Here is a 25477-nt window from a genome sequence, read left to right as displayed (position 1 = left end):
ATCCCTAGTGGCCTTTGTTAACTTCAGCTCCTGGTTGCCTACAGTGCATGCTGAGTGTTAGACTTCTTTGGAGTTTTCCACACCATCAACTCAGAGAATTTCAATATGATGCATTTTATTAAAAATTTTTAAGTATATATAAGCTTTTTGAGAAAGTTTCTCTGTAAGTAGTCCTGGCTGTCCTAGAACTTGCTATGTATAGCAGACTATAGGCTGACCTTGAAATAACAGAGATCTGCCTGCCTTTGCCTCCTGAGTGCTGGGATTAAAAACAAATGCCATCATGCCTGGCTATTTTTTTCTTATTCTTTCTTATCAAAATCAATATGGGCTACCTACAACTTTATCTTTCAAATAATAAGAAAAAAATGAATACAACCTTTGGGCTTGTTTGTTTGTTTTGTTCTGGTATATCAAATCCTGGAAGCAGAATACATCTTGTTTTCTACCTCTACACCTTCCACAGAGTCCCACAGTCATTATATACATAGTAACCTTTCTTGGAGCACTGAGCTAACAGATACTTCTAGCAAAGTCTTTGTATGAGGGGAGTGAGAAGCCAGCTCAGACCATACATCTTTTTATCTAGTTCAAGAAAATCATGGTTCTTGCAATGGGATGATGAGTGCGAGGCAAGAAAACGGGATAGGGCCCGTAGACCTGGAATTCCATGGGAAGCACTTTTCTGGATGGGCACAGCTTCTTCCCACTTGCCTTGGTTCTTTGCATCGCCCCTCCCAACCCTTCTTCTCATTCAAGCCACCTCACCTGTCCATCATCCTCCCTTTCTCTCTTATCTTTCCCTGATACTTACAACTATTTAAGTTAAATGCTAGGGAGCCTTTCTGAGGCTTGCAAATATTTCACCAAGGATTTCTTCCAAACTCTTAGACTAACCTACCTAGTTCTACCAGTACTGTAGCAGAGCATAATTTTTTTCCAGATCCCAATACTTTCATCATTTATTAAATCAGTTTAGCCTTAATCCAGGCTCTGAGTCTTGCTGACCCTTTGAGGTAAAAAGAACTAAACTCCAGTGCAACTTTCACCCTTCTATCTAGCCCCAGGGAAACTGCTAAGGTGCCAAGTTCACTGTGATAAGGCAACAGAATCTGAAACATGAACTCTTAACCTCAACTCAGTGTCCTGTCCTACTTTTATAGACTACTGAAAGTTAAAGATTCTCCATAAAATTATTAAGAATACATGAAGAATCAACAGACACTATTCTTCTATCTTTTTTGTTATAGATGTGTAACACCTAGGGAACACACAGGAATAACAAACTACTTACTATATATAAAAACAATAAATATATTTAAATGGATACAGGATCAACTTCTAAAACTTTTCATAATCTACTGTGTTCCCATGTTTTGAGTTCCCATGATGTCGCATGAAGTATTCAACACCAATAGCTCTGACTAATTTTCAGGCTGAAAGGTTGCCCTTGGGCATGTCACACAAACAGCAGGTGGCTATTGACTTCAGGGAATCAGCCCAGCAGCACGCAAGGCTCTAATGGGTGAATCTTAGATAGGAAGGACACCGAGGGTGTTGTCCCCAGAATGTCTCTTGTTACTGCTGTGTCTTTATATGCTTGCCTCTGCCATTTTTCTCTGGTGTGAATGGATGTGGGGAGATCTCCACTGCCCTTAATATAGTTGATCATCTCATGGAAATAGCCTGTTCTACTGGGCAGTTTTACCAGTGGATTCTTATGAAGATGATTTCCTCCTAAGCTGTACTGTTTAGCTGAAACAATGATTTTATGCAATAATAGTGCCATTTTAAATGGAATTTTGACAATTGAGAGTTTTTAATAAATATAATAAAGAATTATGATAGAGGTTAACTTAGTGGAAGAATTAACATAGGTAAAGGTAAGATAAAAATATTTCCCCAGCCTCTGATAAATTAGAGGCTAGAGAGGATAAAAAATAAAATAAGGTAGTCTTACACAGCTAGAATACATGAGCTTCTATTGAGAAGCTGCATAAAAAGACTGTGGCTTTGTTAATATTAAGGAAAAAATAGAGTCCTAGAAGCCCACTTAACTCAAATCTTGTAATCTTAATGTTGGGAGATGTGTGCACAGATTTCAGAATGCATCGCAAATGAAACAAAGCTTTGAATGTCTTAAGGTTAGATTAATATGTTTTTATTAAATAGCTTTATCATGACAAATCCCAGAAAATAATCTAAAGTTTTAGAAAGGCACAGAATTAAGTGAGGGACAAGAGCGAACAGCCTAGTTATTATTAGCTGATGTGCTTCTCTTTCCAGGATTGCTTGGTGATCAAATATGATGATTAACTCCTTGCATCCATTTTTGCCCTCAGTTTTCTGATATATATATATATATATATATATATATATATATATATATATATATATATATACTGTTAATGAGTAGGCATGCATCCTAAAGATTTAAAGTAGAGCTGACTACTTTGGTTATTTTTCATATATAGAAGTTTAGATTTATGATTTTTCTAAGATTTCTTAAAAAGATTACCTTTTGTGCTAAATGATAAAATTATTGGTCCCTTCTGTGTAACCTCAAAATGCAGCCTGCCAGCAAAAGAACTGGCTGAGAAAAATGCCTTGGTGGCTCACACTCTGTTAATCTATAACAAGTTACTTGGACATGAATATGGGTTCTTGGGACAACTTGTTTTCACCTGCATTATGTAAAATATTTAATAATGTAAGGGATGTGGAAAACACACTGATTTTTTATTTGTATTCATTGCAGTAATTGACTTGAAAAAATAGAATGCACCCATACTCTACTTTTTATATTGTTAAAAGATTTTACTGGGATACATAAGCTGTAAGGGGAAAACATAAAGACATGAGAGATGGAAAATATCATAAAAAGAAAGGAAATTTAGAAGGAAAATATCAAGATAGACAAAAGGGAAACATCAGAAGAAAAGAATAGAGCAAGGGACAGTAAGAAGAATAAAATGAAGAACTAAGCTTTGGTCCTCAGAAAATTCCTGCTATGTCTGTTTGTTCTTCTAGGTCTGCCAATGCTATAGGCTCCCCTTCAGGGCCTGTGGAGGCTGGTCTTCAAGACAGAAATACTGGTGACTGACGTCAAATGCCAACTGATGCTCCTCAGGCATGGCCACCAGCAGAAGGCCATTTCTCAAAGGCTTTTGATTCTAGCAAAAACATTTGTTTACAAGTAACAGAGATTCCAATCATTGGAACTGAAATAAATTTTTAAAATAGTCACCATGGTAGAGTGCAAGATTAAAGAAAGGAAAAAATAAAAAATAAAGTGCACTGTGTCAAGACTCAAGAAGGAATTTGTAGCATGGACAATAAAAACCCAGAGACAGACACTGGGTTTTAACCTGAAGATCAGAAAAGTAAAGCAGCCAGCCACAGGCTCTTACTTCGGACAGAAATAGCAATCCTGCCTCCATGAATCCTCAAAATGAGACGACTGAGACTAAGACCTGTCTCCTTCCATTTTATATTGCTCTCTAGTGCTGGGATTAAAGGTGTGCACCAGGACCTCTGGTCTTGTATGGGAAACTACTGTGGCTACTGTCTGGTCTGTATGGTTGACCAGTGTGGCTTTTTTATTCTCTGATCTTTAGGCAAGCTTTCTTTATTAAAATACAAATAAAATATCACTACAAAGATTTCTATACAGAGGAGCTTCATGAGAGAATGAAATTAATCTGGAAGTACTCTCTCCTCTTTTAATGCACTTCCTCTCTTTCATCTCCAAGCGTGTGTGTCCTCTCCATTCTTGCTCTTCTACTTCCATTGAGCTTAGGCATCCTTTACCCTTGCATTTGGGATGGCAGGACAAAGATCTGACAAACAGAGGAGATGGGAAACAAAATACACCAACATAGTACTATACTAGCATGTGCAAAATTGCAGAAGACCATCTGGAGAACCACAGAGGATCCTGGGAGGATGGGGAAGTAAAGGTGTTGTGTGTTTATCTCCATTTGTTTGTGGTTGCTGTTTGTTTGTTTGTTTGTTTGATACAGTGTTTCTCTGTACAGCCCTGAATGTCCCAAAACTCACTGTACAGAACAGGACAGGTCAGCCTTGAGCTCAGATATCTGCCTGCCTTACTCCAAAGAGCTGAGATTAAAGGTATACAGCACCGCTAATCAGACTTTATCTCCATTTGTATGATCAGCTGTTTTAATAGATTTCAGTGGAAAGATTATTTATACTGAAGCTTAAAGACATATGATATTACACAAGAAAATTTAGGAATCGGCAAGATTCTGATGAAAATGTTCTTGTGGGGCATCTCAAGGGACACTGGGATCTCCATGATCTATTTTGGTTTTATAAATTCCATTTTTAGGGGCAATGTGGGAAATAGAGTTATAATCAGGCAAGAATATAGATCAGAAAGTCTGGGGTGCTGAGGGATTGCCCAATGAGAAACAAGTAAGCTCCAAACCTAGGAAACTAGGATGAAGGAAGAATGGTAAGGATTCTGAGCTCCCGCTTGCTGCCTCTGGTGACCGACTGCAGAAACCACCAGATCATGGCTAGGTTTAGTAGGCTTATCTATGAGTCACAGCCTTTTGTTGGGTCCCACATCAGGCATGTCTGAGTGTTTTCTTTCTCTTCTTGATTTAATATCTGCCTTCTCCAACATTTCATTCTCATATAAACCTGCATCTTATTCCAAATCTAGTTGGCTTTTCCCTGTTTTCTGGAGCGTTCTTCCGCTCTATCTCCTTTTCCCAGACTGCTTTGTCCGTGGATGGGTAAGCTGAATCCCAACTATAAGCTTTCACATCTTCAATCCCTTGGTGCCAAGGACTAGGATGACCATGAGGTCATTGTATGTGAAGTCTGTACAGCAGGATTTAGGTTGACGTGTAGTTATGTCATGCTAAGTTAAGCCTCACAAGGTCTTAATTTTTATATTGTTCTAATAAGAGGCTCACACTAGATAATTTCTAAAGGATATTTACTTTTTAAATGTCAAGCTATTAGTTAAAATAACCCAAAACCCAGAATAAGGATATGAACATATTCATTGGGCAGTTGTGTGAGAAAATAAAATCTTAGACTTAAGAAGGCTGAATCCCATGCCTTTTCCCACCACACTCTGCCTCTACTTCTTGAGTTACATGGTTTCTTCATTTGTCAAATGAAGCTAACAGCTGTGTTGCCATCTTCGTGATGGTGTGAAGTGGAGCCCCAACAGAGCTGATATATAGCAGACAACAATCAATGGAGTCTATTGCTATTATTATTTGGAATTATTATTTAGAATTAGATTCAATAAAAACATTTAAGCACATCTGAATGAGTACTTTCATGAGACTATAAACAGAGTGTTCTACCAGCTTTGTCACTAATGCTTGACTGTTTTCACAAACACTTGAGGATTTTTATAAACACAGGACTTTATGATTATTCAGCCATTTTTCTCCTCTCTCTTCATCACAGTATTTTATAAGCTTGCTTGTCTATATATTTCTACAGCTAGGCTTGATAAGCAATGGAACCTACCCCTTTTTACTAAGACACAGAGAAGGGGGAAAATCAGCCCTCCTTCCCACATGTCTACTGAATATTAGTCTATATGAATTTTGACTTAGTGTTTCCAAACACTCACAGAGCATTATAATGGTAAAAGACAGTGAAGCTTTTTATAATTTTCAGAAATGCAGAGCTTGCTCTGTATTATGTATACAGATTACTGCTGATTTGAAGTGAGAACAGAGAGATAATAAACTTTTCTTCAAGAAATGTGTTTTAGGAAGAAATTCAGGGGTTATTGAATGCTGCAGTTTGCCTGACTGTAACATAACTCTCCATGACAAACAGTAATAAAAGCGCCTACATTAATTGCTGTCGTGTAACATGAAGACGATAAAAAGTGTGTGTGTCTAGGAAAAAAGTGATACAAATTAAATGACTTTCCATTTATCATGTAACTCGGGTGCAAGTTCTGGATCACCATTCTGATCAGGACACATTGTCTCATAGCTTTGAATAAAGATATATCAGAAGTAATCTGTGATCACCTATTACTGAATTGTGCAAATGACACATATTTTGAAGAAATCAGAGAATATTTAAGTTTATTCCTATAATGGCACTTGCGTTCTTTTTGTTTTTTTGTTTGTTTGCTTGCTTTGCTTTGTGTTTTTTGAGACAGGGTTTCTTTGTCAAACTGTCCAAGCTGTCCTGGAACTAGCTCTTATAGACCAGGCTGGTCTCGAACTCACAGAGATCCGTCTGCCTCTGCCTCCAGAGTGCTGGGATTAAAGGCGTGCGCCACCACCGCCTAGTGGCACTTATGTCCTTGATGTTTATGTTTTTATTGAGTAATTCTTGATAGTAATCATTCAGAACACACACACAGATGACTTAGCAGTTGTAGCATTAATAATTTGAGCTGATTTTCTAGTACTAGAAATGAAGGATGGTGTTTTTTCTACATTCATCTTCATGATCGAGACTGTGTATTTTGAAGGTTTTTTTCTATATAGAGTCTTATTAATAATATAACTTGAAGGAAAATTTCTTAATTGTAAAAGAAGATTAGACAAATATTCTTTCAATGTATCACCAAAGTCTAAATGGATCCAAAGAGTATATTTAATTAATATAACTTTAGAAATTTAATGAAAAAATTAATATAAACATAACATTAATAAAAATTTAATATAAATTTAGAAGTTTATATTACATGTTTTGTTTGTGTGGGGGGACAGGTAGCCACTGGGCAGGTGGAGGAAATCTTGTAGGAGTTGGTTCTATCCTTCTACCATGTGGGCATCAGGGACTGAACTCAGGGCATCAAGCTCAGCGTCAATGTCCTTTATTCGTTGAGCCATCTCAGAAGCTCAAAATATTTAGATTTTGTAAAATTAAAAAAAATAGTGAGATTTTGTTCAAATGTGTGTCTTACTGAATTTTGACAGCATCGCTGAATTTTGCAAAACAAAATTTTGTGAAAGAAAATTCAGCTTCTGTGGTAATTTAATGGCTTGGAAGAGCAGAGACAGCTTTATTCTCCCCTAAGAAAGGTCACTAAAACCAAGATTATGCTCTCTGAACAACTTTGAGTTCCAAGATTTCACAGGTTTACAAGCTTATAAAATATCAAATTTTATGTGAGAAGGAATCAGGAAATGAAACAAAATGTATGAAATAGCTAATAACGGTGACCTTAGAAGTTACAGTGACCTTTGGACATTTATCTACTCCACCTTAGCTATCTGACAATGGCTATTGCAAGTCTAGAGACATTTACATAATTCACATCTCCAGAAAAATCTTTGTGTTATACATGGAAGTAGAGAAAAAGAAGCAGCTAGAAGTTACCCTGTGTTCAAAGAAGCTTAATTTAAATGTCAGGGGAAATAAATCCCACCATTTATGCAAGCATATGTTCTGCATTCATAAGCCAGGGGTTTATCTTTTGTTTAATATCATAGTGAAATTCAAATAATATTACTCAATTTTCTTATTTTTATTAACTTTTTTTTTCAAAAGAACTATGAAAAAAATAGGTGAGGGAAAATTAAATTTCAGGATGGTCAGCCAGCAGACATGTCAGCCCAGAAGAAATCATCAGATGGGCACTTAATATCATGGCCACTCTGTCATCGGTGTTTTGCAGCTTATTCTAATATGTTTTAATCAGAATTGTTGTTAATGAGATGAGTAAGGAATAAAGTCTTTTCAGAGGAAAAAAAAAAACAAAAAAACTTCAACCAACAGCACAGATGGAGTCATGCAAATAACCGTAATGACCACAAGGTGGCAAAGCACACAAATCTACTTCATTCAGACTGGGATCTTCCCAAGGACCTGTCTCTGCCTGGGAGGGGGAGGGGCTTTTCAGAGAGTGTGTCCTGGGCAGACTAGCAAAATCATTCTCACCTCTCAAACTTGTAACTGCTCCAAATTCTTGGTTCCCGGCAATAATGTATGCACCGTGTTACTATTCTAGTTTGTGGTAAACATTTCTGTTTTAGTATCAAATAGTTTTTAAAAATCTAATGCGTAATTTGAAGACAAAATTATTAAGTCCCTTACTTATGATATATAAAATCCATTTGCTATGTCAACTTGAGTAGTTACATAGTAAGTAGGCTTTATTATTACATAAATTCAAATCCATGATGTGATTATAGGATTAGCATTAGGCATCATAACTTAGTTATTTCTCTCCAAAACTATACTGTGGCAAAACTAGATGATAAGGCTTTTCTTATTGTTGTGCCCTAAACGCTATAGTCTTTCTCTTTTCACCCTGTATTTTATAGAGAGGGATGAACCAGTTTTATCTAATTATATGTTCAGCCCTGGTCCCCCTCAGCTCTACACCAAATCTAAATTACCCACCTGACATGCTATCTATTAACTTATATTTGATATAAAAATAAACTAAATTCATTTTCTTAACCTAAAACGAAACCGTTTCTCACATTGTTTGTGAGATACAATGACATTACCTCTGATGTTTGGGACTCCGTGATAGCCAGGCCTTGGTTCCTCTGTCATGCAGGACCTGCATCCAGTGCACTTCTTTGGCCTCAGCCTCTTCCACTCCCCCATATCCTTTCCACAACTTACAATATTCCTGATCTGTTTCTTTGTCTGTGCTACTTTTTGTCATCTAGCTAATATTCCTGGACCTGAAAATCATCATAAAAGTCCCGGAGGCTTTGCGAATAGTATTAAATATTTAATTTTTAAATTAAATTTTTACAGGAAAGTAATATTCCTGTATTTTTCTGTCTCACATCTAAAAAGGCAATCATGAAGAACGTTTGCATAATGTGTGAACTACTACTTACTTTGAGAAATACCAGGTTTTCTACCCTAATAATGTTGTACAGCTGTTGAATGCTATTTCCAAGTAATTTTATGGTTTAGAGAAATTATTTTATTATTGTTCATTAAAAATACTAGAGTAGAGCTGTAATACGTAACCTGCCTAAACTGCCCTAAAAGGAAAGTTCAGCTCGGGTTCACACATCACCTTGTCCAGAATAGTACTTGTCTTTGTCTCATAATTACCACTTTTATTTAGTTTGTTTTTCATGATACTGTTTTCCTAAACATAGTCTATGAACCTCTTTATGGAAAGCACAGGTTATCATTATGATACTCGAATACAAGACTTATAGAATCTAGCTAGGCCTCCAAAATTGTGGTCAGAAATTTTGCTATGAATTTCTATAGCCTTCTTGTGTGATATGATGCCCATAAAACACAACTAGTTGGCATATTGTTAAAGAAAAAAGTCATTAGTACTCGGAAAGTACTTGCTCCTGACTTTCTCCCATCCCCAACTTCTCAATGTCTTACTGACTTATTACTCCTTTTTCTTCATTTCAGTTCTACTGTATTCCTTGAGCTATGGTTGCAAACTCTGTAGAGTTTATAACCATCCAAAAGTAGAAACCGTACACCAAAGCCTGAGCAGAAGCTAGAGAACAACATGCATCTTTGCTAAGAGTCAGTGGGTAAAAGAACCTTGACTGAGGTTAAGGTCTTCGAGGCAGCCGTAGCCACTGGGATGAAGCAGAAACCTACACCTCTCCATCATTCTCAAAACAATAAGAGAAAAAGCCTGAGGGGAAATTTGGCCTGGGGAAGTACCCCGATATCCCCAGAGAGGGTCCAGAGAAAGTTCTGGGGGCTCCTAAGCAGCACTGGAGAACTTTGAGAACATGTGGCACTGCTCTTCTGAGATTTGATGAATAAATTAAGAAGACCATGGCACTGTGTTACTTAATATACATTATTGGTTATGTCTGTGCCTCAGTTTCCTCTGGTATAAAGCAGTGATGATAATGGTAGGATATTTATTTGCATATTTCAGGAGTAACTGCTGGCAGTGGCCAGCACTCAGTAAATGTTAAAGGAATGTATGTTAGTAGATTTTGTAGAAGTCAAAACTGCAATTGATGTGCGGTTTCTCATGATTACTAAGATGGTCAGGCCTTCTGCCGATTGTCGTCTCAGTTCCCATCTTTGTACCAATGGATTCACCATGCTGGTGAAGTTTCAGGAAGACGAAGAGACAAGTCACTAAATCAAGATCAAATCATTTACCTTCGATCTAAAAAGAGAATCAGCCTACAATCCACACAGCCCTCAATGCACAATGATCTCCTCAGAGAAACGTCTTCAAAAGACAAAGCTCAAACTGAACATTCTAGATAGAAGCAGGCTTTAATGTTTTAGCTTTTGTTCTTGAAATAGAAACCATGATACACTCTCCTCAAATGAATATTAATGAATATAATTAAAGACACATTAAGGTAGTCTACTGATTTGCTTTGAGGATGGCTGACAATTCTTTAGGCCAATACTTAACTTAGACAAGCAGGTGTGAAAGACTTCATATTTCTTGTGTTAATTATCTTCTGATATAAAAAGTAATTAATTTTAGCTTGATTGGCCAATAGCTTAGAAGTTCCTGATACTCCAATATAACTAATGATATTGTAGTCAAAAAGACTTTAGTATCTTCTTATCTCTCCTTAAATTTATTAAATTTGTCAAATTATGAGTTTCTTCTAGAGTATGAAACTATATCAATCTATAATAGTAGATATCGAAGTAATTCTGAAAGTTAATTCAGGTAAATTTAAATTTTCTTCAAGAATAGGGTTTTTCATTTGATTTTAAAATGTGTGTGCTATATTAATAATTGTAAGTTATTTTATCAGTGATGTTAATCATATCACCAATCATGTATAATAATACAAAAATACTACAAAAAAAGAAAGTGGTCACTTTATAACTTATGGAGTGAGCCATCTTATTTCCCAGATATGCCAGTTCATTTAATAGATCACTAGCTTTGTTAAAATTATTTTATCTACTAATATGCAATCATATTTTATGTATTGCACTTGTCCTAATTCCATCAAATTGGTTATATATACATTTAGAAAAGCTGTTTTTCTTTTTCCAGTTCAGTTCACTACCCATGCTTTATGATGTAGCTCTCAAAAGTGACATGTACACATTCTAACCACTTGACTCTGTGAATGTGACCTCATTTGAAAAGGAGGTCACTCTGGATATAATTACAGGTATCAAGATGAGCCTGTCCTGGCTGAGAATAAGCTCAGTGTTCAACAACAAGTGTCTTTATGAGACACAGAGAGAAAGAGAAGGCAATGTGAAGACTGAAGCAGATGTTGGCATTAGGTGTCCATCAACCAAAGAACTGAAGCCGTGAGAAGCCTGCAGAGGGAAGAACTCTCTGCTAGAGCCTTACAGAGCTGTCTGCGCCTCCTTACATCTTGAGCTCAGTCTTCTTTTTTCCTAGAACCGGGAAATAATACATCTCTGTTGCCTTAAATTTTTGTGGAACTTTGTTAAGGCAGCCAAAGTTTAATGGTATGGATTTTAGATTTCCTACAAAAGCCCATGTGATTTAACGTTATGGTCCTCAGGGTGCAGTACCAGGAGGAACAGACCCTAAAAAGGATGCACTCAGGTGTTACAGTAACTCTGGTGTGTTCTTGATAAGTTTGCAGTACTCTCACGCCTTCTCTTTCTCTCTGCTTGTTCACCATAAACCAAGAGTTTTCCTTGAGCCATGTTCTCCTACCACGATGCACTGCTTCACCAAAGACAAGAACACTGACAGCAACCAAAAAAAAAAATTAAAAACAGTTCAAAGCCTGAACTTGCAAAGCAAGAAGAACAGACTATTTTAATTGAAATTTAATTATCTTAGGTATTTGGTGTTAGTAACAGAGGGCTGACTAACACAATGAAAAACTAATGCATAACAGATCTCTAAAAATTAATTACACAATAATATGCAAAGGGACAGGCAATCTAGAAGACATAGAAGGAGTTGATTCCAAGTCGAACTGAGGGAGACTGGAGAACAAGTGCAGTCTTATTCCTAGTATATCCTCTCTTTGTTCTACACTTGGGGTTGATAATTGTTTGTCTATCATTTAAAGTGGTTGGTATGATTTAAAGAGAGTTTGTTAACCTCAAACAAAAATACAAAGGAAAAATTCATGATAGAAAAAAAGCAAAGAATATAAATATGCTGCTGGGTTAAATCATTCACAAAGGAAAACCTCAAGAGGAAGAGAAATAGAAAAGGAAACTCAAAAATAGTTTAAAGAACTTATGAAGAACTTACTGATAATCAAGTAAATGTAAATAGATTTGGATCACCAATTACACAAAGAACAACCGAATGGAATAAAATAAAAAAGACAAGTTATCTGTCGCTTAATCAAAAATTGATTGATCTTTATCTTTAAGGATAAGATGAAAATGAAGAGATGAAACATGTTTTAGGATGTAAACAGAATCTATAAGGAGAAAGAATAGTCATACTGAAAAAAATAAACTTTAACAAAAAGTAAATGAAAAGAGACAGAGTAAATACATAAACATAAAAGGGTCTATTATACTAGAGAAAACGATTCTATAATTATGACGACCAAACAACAGCACCTAAACACATAAAGCAAATATTAGTAAAGTTAAGAGAGGTCAAACATTAGTAAAAATAATAGGGGACTTTAACATACTACTTTTAGGAACGGACAGATACATCAGTCATAATACATAACATAAATAAAAATACAGATTTTTTAAATTAACACTCCATGTTAAGCAAATCCAACACCTATCTGCAGACATTCTGCTTTCCAAATTCAGGATGTACATTCTCCTCATCAGCACCTAGTACGTTCTTCAGAAAATTGTATGATGGCACCCATACAACACAAATTTCAACAAATTTGAAAAGCTGAAATCATATTGAGCAGATTTTGTGACATGTTTTAAATAAACTAGCACAATGATAAAAAATTCACTGTAAACTGCATAAATGGATGGAAACTGAACAAATTACTCTTGAGTACTCAATTATTAAGAAGGAAATCAAGTGTATTTTTAAAATTGTTGAAACAAAGAAAAACAGAAATGCAAAAATGTACTAAAGGGGACTTTGTTGCTATCTATAACTTCATAAATTAAAAATAGAATAAATATAAGGTTATAAATGGGAATAAATAATAATAAGGCAGAAAGAAATGAATGAAACAGAATACAAAAGTGCAAAAAATAGGAAATAAAGGACTTGTTTTTAACAATATATAAACGAAAGAGTAAACTCTTAACTATAGTAAGAAAAGGAGAGATACAATTCAAATACTTAGAATTAAATGTGAAAAATGGGAACATTATATATAGCTGATACCACAGAAATAAAACTGACCATTTGTGATTGTTATGAACAACTGCGTGGTGACATATTTGAAAGAAGACAAGGAATGGGCAAACTCCTGGACATTTACATCCTGCTAAGATTAATCTATGAAGAAATAGAATCTTAACTGGACAGAGAGTAGGGAGATTGTTTCAAAATGCCTCTCAATAATAGGAAAACAGGAGCAGGTGGCTTCAATGTTTAAATCTAACCCAGAGAAGAAAAGCACCTAAAAATAATGATGGCCATATATTAAAAGACAACAGGTAATAGCATATTAAGTGGGAAAACATCAACTACCTAGATCCAAGATCTGAAGCAAGATAAGTATAACCGCAGTCAACACTTCTATTCAACAGCCCACAGGATGTTCTAGCTAGAGCAATCAGGTAAGAGGGAGGAATGAGTCCCAACACTGAGAGGGAAAATGGACATGAGTCCACATTCTCAAGTCAGAAGCTATTTCCAATTGGTGACCACTTGTACGTGAAAAATTAGTACAGAGTCTCACTGGGGATACAAGCCACACTTAAGGGCAGGACCCATATTCCGCAGTAGATGGCCAACACAAAATGAACTCAGTGGCATTTGGGGAGGCGCTGTGTCTCATAACGCGTTGTCAGGGCTGTTCTTTTTTCAAATACCTTAAAGATCCTTTGTATATAAATTATGACTTCATGTTTATGAGATTCCTGTGCATAGCAACCTGTGTGTCTCTTCATTTATGTGTTTCTTGTGGGCTTTTTTTTTTGGAGATGGGTTACTCTGTTTGTTTGTTTTGTTCCATTATGGTTTGTTGGGTTTTATTTTATGTTATTTTACTATTATTCATTAGATGCCTGTTTGTTTTCAAATGAGAAGCAGAAATAGCATGCATTCATATCGGATGGAAGTTAGGGAGAATTTTGTCAGAGTTTGGAGATAAAAATTCATAACTGGAATATATTGGGTTAAAAAAACTATTTTAAAAGAAAAATAAGAAAGAAACAAGCAAGCAAGCACAAAAAATAACCTTCCAATGTGCTGAAGAGTTTTATATCAACTTAACACAAGCTTCTTTTATCTGAAAGAAAGGAACCTCAATTTAGAAAATGTCTCCATAAGACCTGTCTATAGGGAATTTTCTTATTTAGTGGCTGATGAAGTAAGGCCATTGAGGGTGGTGTCATCCATGGGCTGGGGGTCTTAGGTACTATAAGGAAGTAGTCTGGGCAGGCTATATCAAGAAATTCAGTAAGCAGCTTCCCTCCAGGTCCTCTGCATCAGTGATTTGGAAACATTAGCTAAACTTCTCCTCTGCAACTTGTTTTTGGTCATGTTATTTAATCACAGCAATCAAAACCCTAATAACAATATCTAACATAGAGAAACTCTTGGGGATCTGGAAAGACTTTGAAGATAAATACTGAAGTTGGATAGGATTCAACTTTAGAAACACTCGGAGATAAAATAGCGAAAGTGCAAGCCCTGGGTAAATCAAGCTAATGTCAATGAACATTTTCCATGGCAACAGAATAAAAAATAAAGATTTATATATTTCTAAGAGAGAGAGAGAAAGAGAGAGAGAGAGAGAGAGAGACAGAGAGACAGACAGACAGAGAGGGAGAGAGAGACAGAGAGAGAAATACAAATTGAACAAAAAGTTAAATTGCCAGTATTTACAGAAAACTTAAAATAGTGCTGTTAGTAAATGATGTGATCTTATACTTAGAAAACCATAAAAGCTCCAATGGATGGTATTAGAAGTGATAAACAGATTACTCAAGCTTAGAAAATACAAAAATAACACACAAAATCACAAGTGTTTCTATATAACAACAGAGCAGTATCTGCAATCAAATTTAAGAAAGAAATCTTAATGCAGCAGCTAATATATGGAATCTAAGAAGTCAGAGGATATCGATGTTCAATGATTAAAAGAATTAACATTGGTTAATGTGCTCCTCATCCAAATAAGTTCATAGATTAAATATAAACTTACAATATGAAAGAATTAAAAATAATTCTGTGGTGATTTTGATTGTCAAAATATTGGTCAATATTACAGGATCTAGATATAATAGGAAAGACAAGCCTCTAGTATTAATGTCTGAGTGAATAACTTCACTAGGTTAATCTAGTGAAAAACTCACACCAAATATGTCATCATCTCATCTGCTGGAGCCTTTGACTTCATAATAATAAGGAAGGTATGTTAACATCAACATTAGATGCTTACTAATTTTTTACTATAGACACAATGTGGCCAACTGCCTTAAAACTGATGGCCTTGATTTCCCTGCTATCATAGCCTGTTTCTTCCAACTGGGCAACAAGATAAATTTTCCCTCTTTATGTTGATTTTTAAAAAGTATTTTATCACATCAATGATAAGGGTAACTAAAACATATATAAAAATTTCCAAAATGACAAAAACATATGAATAGCTAAAGGTATACTGAGAACAAAGAAAAAAGTAAAAGGCAATATATACTATCTGAATTTAAAATATCCTTCAAATTACATGAATTCTAAAAGGAATTTTAAAATGAAAATTGGTGTGGGAAATGGGGTGGGAGGTCCTTCTGTCTTTGTGTTGTTTTTATTGGTTAATGAATAAAAAAACTACTTTGAGCTTATGGTAAGGAAGAACAGAACTAGGTGGGGAAAGCTAGGCTGAACGCTGGGAGAAAGAAGGGCAGAGTCAGAGAGAAGCCATGGATCCTTCACCTGAGACAGACGTTTGGAACATTACCCAGTAAGACATTGCCACGAGGCAATGCACAGATTAATAGAAATGGGTTAGTTTAGGATATGAATTAACCAGAAATACATTTAAGCTATTGGCCAAACAGTATTGCAAATAATAGAGTTTCTGTGTGATAATTTCTCAGCTGGGCAGCCGGGACCAAAGAGCAGCCCACTCCCTCACCAGGAAATGAGCTGAACATCAGCAATAGACATGCCTTGACACTACACAAAGAAGCACAGTCAACCAAGGGATACTGAGAGCAGGAGAAATGACATTCCCCAGGGAAGATAACATCATCCAAGTGATCATATGTAAAATCATACATACAAGTAACACTATATCTACTGAACAGGTTGTATCTAGGAATATTAGTGTGTGTGTATGTGTGTGTGTGCATGTGTGATGATAATTAATGAAAAAAGAAGCCATTGATTTGAAAGAGAGTAAGGAAGTGTACATGGAAGAGTTTGGAGGGAGGAAAGGTAATGTAAAAGCTATAATTATGCTATAATCTCAAAATATAAAAGAAACAAAGACAAATTCTAAAGAGGAAAATCAAACCAACATAAACAAAAAGCAGGCTGGTCAGATTCTTCAATTTGTAAAGGCACTTAGCTGGCAAACTTGACGACTTGAGTGTGATCCCTGGAATCCACATGGTAGAAGAAATGAACTGACTTCATTAATGGAATCCACGTGGTAGAAGAAATGAACTAACGTCATTAATTGGCCTCTGACCTTCACACATGTACAGTGGCACAAAAAATAAGTAAGTTTAAAAAAGTAATGTCCTTCAAACCTGCAGCACTCACAACAATGTGCACATAAAACCAGACACATAGGTTAGTGGACAGAATAGATAGCTTACAAAGAAACTCACATGCCTTCAGTCAACTGACTTTTCACAAAGTCGATATGAATAGATGGAAAGGGAAGGTTTTAAATAAATTCTGATGGGAAATTTGGTTGCTCATATTTATAAAATTAAAAATAAATCCCTGTCTTTTAATCGTTTACAAAGCTCAAACCAGATAGGGTCCCAGCACTGAGTAAGGAAGTGGACATGAATCCTATTCCTAAGAAGCTATTTACAGTTGACACCATTGGCAAAGAGAGAATCAGTTTTCTTCACTGTTGTATCTCTGGATATATCATTCACATTCCAGGGTAGACCCAATGGCCAGTAGTAATTGGCCAACACAAAGTGAACACTGTACTTTGTTTTGGCAATCTTTGTCTTACTAGTCTTTTAGTTGGACATTTTGGTTTTCTTTTGGTGAATTTTTTGAGAGGCAGAAGCAAAGAAAGGGCATAGGTAGAAAGGGAGGAATGAAGAAAAAAGATAGATAGATGGATAGATAGATAGATAGATAGATAGATAGATGGTAGATAGATAGATAGATAGATAGATAGATAGATAGATAGATAACAACAAAGTTATATGGATAGAGAAGATCTAGGAAGACTTGGTTAGGAGGGGAATAACATGATTAAAATATATGAAAATTAAAAAAAAACAAAAACAACTATAAATATATTAAAAACTTAAATGTTAGACCCAAACTTGTGAAACACTAAGAAAAAAATTGTATGCTGCTTAGTTTGTTCAACTTGGCACAAAATAGAATTATCTGTGAGAGGAAGCATTTATGGAGATAGCCGCCGTCATAATGCATAGAGGCAAGTCTGTTGGACATTTTCTTGATTAATTATAGATGGGGAAGCATCCAGACAAATGTTGTTGGTGCCACCTCTGAGCAGTATATGAAAAAGGCTGAGTAAACGTGGGAAACAAGACAAAAAACCAGCATTCTTTCATGTTCTGCTTTAGTTCCTGTCCTCAGACACCTGCTTGAGATCTGATACCGGCTTCCCTCAGTGATAGATGGTGATATGGAGCTGGGATTGGAAATAAACACTTTCTTTCTCAAGTTTCTTTTGGTTACAGTATTTACCACAGTAACAGAAAACAAACTGGGACAGTGACAGTACTTCAGGACCTGGTATGAGCGACCATTTTTTAAAAAAATGGAAATAGGAGTTTATTTATTGAGACAGAGTGTCTCGTGGGCCAGGCTGAGCTAGAACTCCTTATATAGATAAATCTGGCCTTGAACTCCAGATTCTCCAGCCATGGTCTTCCAAGTGTTGAGATTATAGATGTGTGCCATTGTCAATCCCAAAGGTAAGAAAAGAATACTACTCCCACAATTTGACCCAAATTTGAAGCAAACTTGATTTTGTTATTGGAGTGCCCCCAAAAGCTGCCCAGTGACTGTCTTCTATGTAGAGTTAAAAGAGAGCAGCCCCACAACCATTTCTTGGGCACCTTTTAAGGAGTAAAGTCATGAGTAGTTACAAAGCAGGTTATAGAAGAGAAAAAATGGGGAAATAAAGAAATACAGAAAAAAAATCTCAAAAAACCTTAGCCACTTTGTGATTAATGAGGATCAAGGAAGGTCAGTGTATTCTCAAAAACAAGTCAAGTCATGGGTTGAGGAAATTCAGATCCCAGTGTTGGGTCCACAGGGTCACACAAAGATGGGAGAACAGATCACCAAAGACTATTAAACTAGAAGCAAATTTTTTCAGCAAAAGAAAAAAATTTCTGTGCGACACAAAAAACTTATTAGCTAGCTGAGACCATAGCCAGAGATGGACTTGTATGGTTGTAGTCGTGGCCCCGGGCTGTTTCCAAACTCCCCTTTTTATAGCAAGAAGCAAGCATTAGGCATGAACAAAAGAATTTTTACAATCTCAAAGCAGAACTTAGATACAAATATAAATTGCTTTTTTTAAAAAAAATTTTCATTAATAGGATTTTCAAGTTAGTGTTTGTATTTAGCCCATTGTTTCTCTCGGGCACATTTTGAGGGTGTTTACCAAGTTCTACACTCCCCTGATACCGCCGGTTTTGCATAGCAGGGAAGGGTATGGAACAATGCAAAACCAAAAAGTCAGGTACATCCCATCGTTTAAAAATTAACTCAGTTCACATCAGTTGCTGGTCATGAGTGGCTGGGTGTTATCTAAAAGCTGACCCTCAATTTGCAGAGGGCAGATTCAGCCTTGCAGACAGAGTTATGGGTTGTAAAGGAAAGTAACCATTGTTAATAGTCAATCCTTAAGCTGCCGAGAAAGCTGCTGACAGTCTACTCTCACTCTCCTAGGCTTACAACTTTATATTTCTTTATTCGTACATTCTTATTTCCGGGACCTACATTTCTATATTTTTATTCATTGACTCTTTACCAGAAAACAGAGAAATTCAGCTCTAACAGTAAATAGGAACTTATTTTTAACAATACAGCATAATGGCTCCTGCCTTCAAAATGGAATCAGGCAGGCCACTTGCCACCACACCCAACTCTGCAATAATTTTTAATTAAAAGTTTTCTACACTGCATGGGGATAATTCAAGAAATTGAAGAAGAAGCCTCCATTTTGAAAAAGAAAACATTTCTAATTACATATTTGGCAATGGGTTAACAGTCAGAGTAGGGATTGATATCTGGAATCTACATGCATCTTCAACAACTGAGCAGAAAATATAACCCGATTAAAAGCAAGCAATACATCGAAACAAATATTTCTTTAAAAGAAATCTTTAAAATGTCAACCAATATAAAAATATTAAAAATAAGAAATTATTAAGAAAACAATAATTCAAACAAAAGTGACAATATTGAAAACTGTAAGGCAACAGCAAAAAAAAAAAAATCCCTAAAATTAAAACAAAGCAAACCAACCTACTGCTAACAAGTGCTTCGAGGAGCAAGCTAACAAGTAGTTCCTGCGTACTGTTCATAAGCATGTAAGTTAGTACCAGCTCTATGGAAACGCGGAACTCCTGCTCCTAGATATCCATCCAGAAATGGCATTGGAATGCAAAGGAAGTACCTTTGTTGGGACCATTTCGAGTCCTGGTCTCCAGCTGCTCTCCCCTACTAGTGACCTTTACTTGGCCTTCTGAGTTGAGCTACGGAAAGCTGTGTCTAGCTCCGCTTCCTAAGCACGTGTTGCCTTGTCCATGATTGAGGATCAGGAGATGAGGTTTTCACCTGCTGGCCCACCTGACTGTGTTGGGTATTTAAGCCTCCGTGGTGCTATTCAATAAAGGGCTTCTTTACCAGTGACTGAACATGTGTGTCTCTGCCTGTGCTGTCTCTGTGTGTTTCAATCTCCAGCCCCTTGCCCGGGGCTCACGAATGGTCCTGTAGCCCAGACGCAGCAATACAGGAGTAGTACCGTACTGTCATGCAGTACAGGAGGGCTCTACAACCTTTATATTCCTCCAAAGATATGCAGGGTGGATGTGTTGTGGCTAATCTACTGAGAAAGGATAAAAATTATATTCTCTTGATATACAATAGAAGGCAGTTCATCCCTACAATGAAATCTTGTGAATTGCCATAACATGGCTGGTTTGCAGAGTTATCATGGGAAGCCAAGCAAGTACTATTTTCTTGTGGAATTCAACAAATTATATCATAAAAATTGAGAGCTGAAGGGTAGTTATAAGGGGTGTGGTAGCCAAACATTATTGCCAGATTGAGTGCACTTGACATAATGCAGAAGATACTTCCCCGGGTCTGTGTTTGAAAGAGTATCCAGAAGGGTAACCAGAATGGAAGATTCACCACAAATATGGGCGGTACAATCCATGGGCTGGGGGCTCAGGGTGTATCCAAAGGAAAGATGGAGAAAGAGAGCTAAGCGTCGGCATTGATTCCGCTCTTCTTCCTGACCACAGACACACTGTGACCTGCTTCCTCACACCCCTGCCGTCATGCCTTCCCAGTATAAATCTTCCTCCCTAAAGCTGTTTTTGTCAGGTATTTGCCACTGCCAAGGGAGAGAAGAAACTAATACATATGGTATCTAAAAATTCTGATCATGTGGGTAGTGATACTACGGCAGTAGTTATCAGAAACGCAGGGAAACGGTGAAAGGAGAATATTGGGAAAGGTTGAGTAACAGATACTAAGTCATCATTGGATTAGACCAAAAAAAAAATTCTGGTATACCATTCCACAATAGGGTGTTTGTAGATAATGACAATGCACTTCAGAATGCCATGTAGAATAGAAAGACAAGTCTTACTCAGTCATAAAACAGAACAAAGTTGTATAGTTTTAGGGAAGATGGCTGTACTAGAAATTGACGTATTAAATGAAATAAGCCAAACTCAGTAAGACAAATGTCATATTTCCTCTTATATATTATATATATTATACAATCTATAATAAGTAAACAAAACACGAGAATAGAAGATACACTAATGGGAACAGAGAGGGATGGGAAAGGAGACAAGAGAGAAAAATGAGTGAATATAATCAAAGTATATTATATACAAATGTGATAATATAACAAAACAATATTTTGTATCATGAGTATATATTAATTAATGAAAAGAAATGTGTAAGATTGGAAAGGAATACATAAAATCATCTTTATAATCATGATTACACATCAAAACCCCAATGGAATCTTCAAAAAGCCCAAGCACACATAAGCACAAAATAGTTAAACAGGCACTTCTCCAAAGGTGATGGACAGAGAATAAATATAAAAATGATTCTCTGTTTTATTAAAAATATAAGAGTGCAAGTAAAAGTCACAATGATATATTATTACACAACAAAGGTTAAAATAAATTTTACAGTGGCAACATCATCTTCCAGGTGAATGTTACAGGCAGAGAATCTAAAAGTTTAGTCTATTGTTAATTTTCATGAAGGCAGTAAAAAAGAGCTATTAAATTCTTTATGAACTAACATGGCTGTCTGAGCATGAGCTAAAGAAGGATAACATCAAGGGCAATACCAAAAGTAGACAGGGAAGGTCAACAAGGCCACAGCCATATAAAAGAATTACAGGCATCTAAGGAAAATGGAGAGTGGAAGGAATAGTCTTCTTCAGGGAAGAGCACACCAATTGGCTGTTCAATGTGAAATGGTCAGCCCTGAAAACATACACAAAGAACATTATATAGACTGCATAGATTATATTTAGGAACATATATTGCATATATATATATATGCAATAGCAATTTTAAAAGAGGCCATGAATTTGAAAAAGGAACAAGGAGGGGCATATGGCAGAGTTTAGAGAAGGAAAATGGAAGTGAAAATATCTTTTAATTATATTATAATCTCAAAAGTTAAAAGAAAATTTCTCATGAGCTTTCTATACTACCAAACAATTTCACTTACATGTACTTAAAGAAGAAAACCAGAAACTATTTTCACAGCAAAATCTATACCTATACAACAACTCTATTAATAATGAATCCAAAATTGGGGGGAAAACCTTAGTTAAGAGTAAACAGACAGATACACCCATTCAATGGAATGTAAGCCTGGTAAAATGGTGAGGTAGAGGAATGGGAAGGGTTTAGAATGATGAAGGCTTCTATACCTGCTGTCAAGTGCTTACATTAAAGTGCACATATTAAAACTTAGGGTCACGTACAGCACACCTCTTATGCAAGTTAGCTTAAAGATAGTAACAGATGTAAATGAATAGCTTACTTCATTTGTTCATAATTTAAGGTGGAACACTTAGAAGCAAGCCATTTAATGTATCAATTTTCTTAGCCAAGCGATCTAAGAAGCTACTTGTATGGCAGTCCTCACAGGATTAATGAGAGGATGTTTGTGAAATGTTTTGAGTGCCTTTAAAAGAAGTTGCTATGCGAATATAAAGTGTTGTTAGCATACTCAGGCAGTTATTTTTTGCTTCTGCTATGAAGTTTATGATCATCCTCATTTTTCACTTTATTTTTAATGAATTGTAACAATAAAATGTGGTAGCCAAGTTATAAAAATGAAACCATGTGCTAATGAGGCTAAAAATTTGTAATTAGAATTTGAAGCATCCGTCTGTCTAAAGATAATTATTCTAATGATTATTTCTGTATATACACAAGCTACAATCTTCTGAAGTCCAAGTGGAGCTTACTTTGCAGTTTTTCTGCAGAGAACACATACTTCAAGAACACATGTCTTCTGAGATGTTCTTACTTCGTTGTAACCCTGAAAGGAAAGACTTGAACAGTAGAGTGAAATTCATGCTGATCATAAAAGAATATCCTATTTTCAAACAGCATATTGGATGTATAGCCAGATTAATATGGACGTAGAATGACCTTATTAGGAGACATTTAATCACTCTGAGAACATAACCATAACTTAAAGGTAGTGTTTGAATTCTTGGACCCAAGCAAAACTTTTTAATTCTTTTGTCTTTACCAAGTACAAAATAAAGAATTAGAGTATTCCCATTGTCAAAAACTGCCACTCCTTATGTCAGGACAGAGGGTGACATTTTCCTGGCCATTGAGGTCATAATCAAGCTCAGTTTAAGCCAGACTAGGTAAATTCCTCTTTCTATCTCTCCATTGATGAGCCTTCTTCAGGACCTTTCACTCCGTTCACATCAAGTTCATTCTTCTGTCTATATTATTATGTAAATCCCCTGCACCTCTGATTCAATGCAAAGTGGTTAAAAAAAAGTCTGGAAAGCATTCAGAGATTTTCCATGAGCCTTTCATGCATGGGAGACACAGTGAAAACTCACTAGTCAGTGCTAGACGGTTTCCCAGTGTGGGTGCAAAATTAAGTGGAGAAAATACATTTCTTTATTGGGATTTCTCTGACAACTGAGATCACTTAGTCTACTCACCTTAAGTAAAACTCAAAGTCATTTTTCAGAACAAACCAGTCCCCACAACTCCAAAAGAACACATTCAAAAACAAAAGATATGATGATTCTTCCATTTCTGGAATTGTATGCGTGTCTTACTTCAACATGACCTATTTAATCAGTAGAACTGGCATGTCAGAGTCACGTAAATAAACCACATATATCCAGCCTCCTAGACAAAACATATGACACAAAAGAGACCCACAGTAGGAGGCATTGTTTGTGTTATTTCTCAATAGCACATATCTGAGAATTAGAAAGAGTACACAGTTGACCACATGATCCAGTCATCTTTCCTTTTCAAATACTAAATAAATAAAAATATCATATTGTGTGGCTGGAGAGAAGGCTAACGCAGTCAAAAACATGTCTACTGCTTTTGCAGAGGCTCAGAGTTCAGTTCTTACCATTCGAGTTGGGTGGAACAAAACCATCTGTAACTCCATCTCCAGGAAATCTGACATCTTTTCCAGGACTCCACGAGTAAAATGTCGAAGAAGTTAACTTGTCTAGTTTATTAGCTTAATATAGATTTAAGAAATGAACTTCACAGAAGTAAAAAAAAATATTCCTGACCCCTGATACCCATTTCTATAGTTCAGTTATCTATGAGATAGCTGGAATTTCATTGGCATAGTACTTGCTGTGGTTTGGATACTTATACTTCAAAGGCCAATTTGATAAAGCTTTGGTTCCAGAGCATGATGATAATGAGAGGTGGTGGAAAGTTAAGAGATGGTATGTGGTAGGAACCAATGGATCATTGAAGTCAAGTACTTGAAGAGACAGTGGGACCTCAGTTGCTTATTTTCTAAGAGATGGGTAGTTTTGAATCACTGCGTGTCTCTGCAGGCCGCCTCCATGGTGTGCTGTCTTATGTTGTAGTAACTTGAATGAGAATACCCACTACCCCTCCGCCCCAAAATGGAATGCTTGGTCCCTAATTTGTGGAATATAGGGGTTGTGGCATCTTCTACAGCTGGGAAAAGCTGCTGAGGCTATACACATGGCAAGGGAGTCCCTGCATTGAGGCCCAGAGAGGATATTAAGTTAAACCATGAAGGTGGACCCTCGGATATGTCAGAGACACCAAGATAGATACTGGAGGTGGCAGAGTCAAGGAACATCTGCCAGGGCAAACTGCATACAGGGAACCAGCCTAGGAGAGAGACGTGTGTTGCAGTCAGCAAAGCAGAAAGGAGTGGGAGATGCACAGGGCCATCGAAGACCTTTGATATCAGACATAGAGTTACAGGGTATGGAGTTTGCCCTGCTGGGTTTTGATCTAGCTTTACCCTGCATTTTCACACTACATCTTCTTTCTTCCACTTTGAAGTAATAATGTGTATTCTTGGCCATTGTATGTTGGAAGTTTGTAATTTGATTTTTGTAATCAAAAGGGTGAGCTCCAGGTTAACAAACAGATCCTGTCTCTAAAAATGTGGTAAAGAGTTGTGAGTAAAGACATCTGATAAGAACTTCTGGTCTCTTTATGCACAGGCATGAAGAATCATACCTGAAAACAGACACACACAGACAAATAGACACACACACACACACCATTTACCACACAAGCACACACAATTCATCACACATGTGCATGCACATACACATACACACAAAGGGAGGCTATTGTAGGACAGAAATTAGATATTAGGTAGAAGAATAAGAACAGAGGGATAGGTAATCTTCAATGTATTCTCTTGATGATGGTAAGAAAGTCAGCTCAGTGTAAAGAGAAGTGATTTTGTTACTGAATAACACTCAGAGGCTGTGGTGGTAGAATATGTCATGATTGACACGTGAAA

Source organism: Microtus pennsylvanicus, chromosome 14 (genome assembly GCF_037038515.1).
Source record: "Microtus pennsylvanicus isolate mMicPen1 chromosome 14, mMicPen1.hap1, whole genome shotgun sequence".
NCBI classification, from domain to species: domain Eukaryota; kingdom Metazoa; phylum Chordata; class Mammalia; order Rodentia; family Cricetidae; genus Microtus; species Microtus pennsylvanicus.
This window is presented reverse-complemented; position numbering follows the sequence as displayed.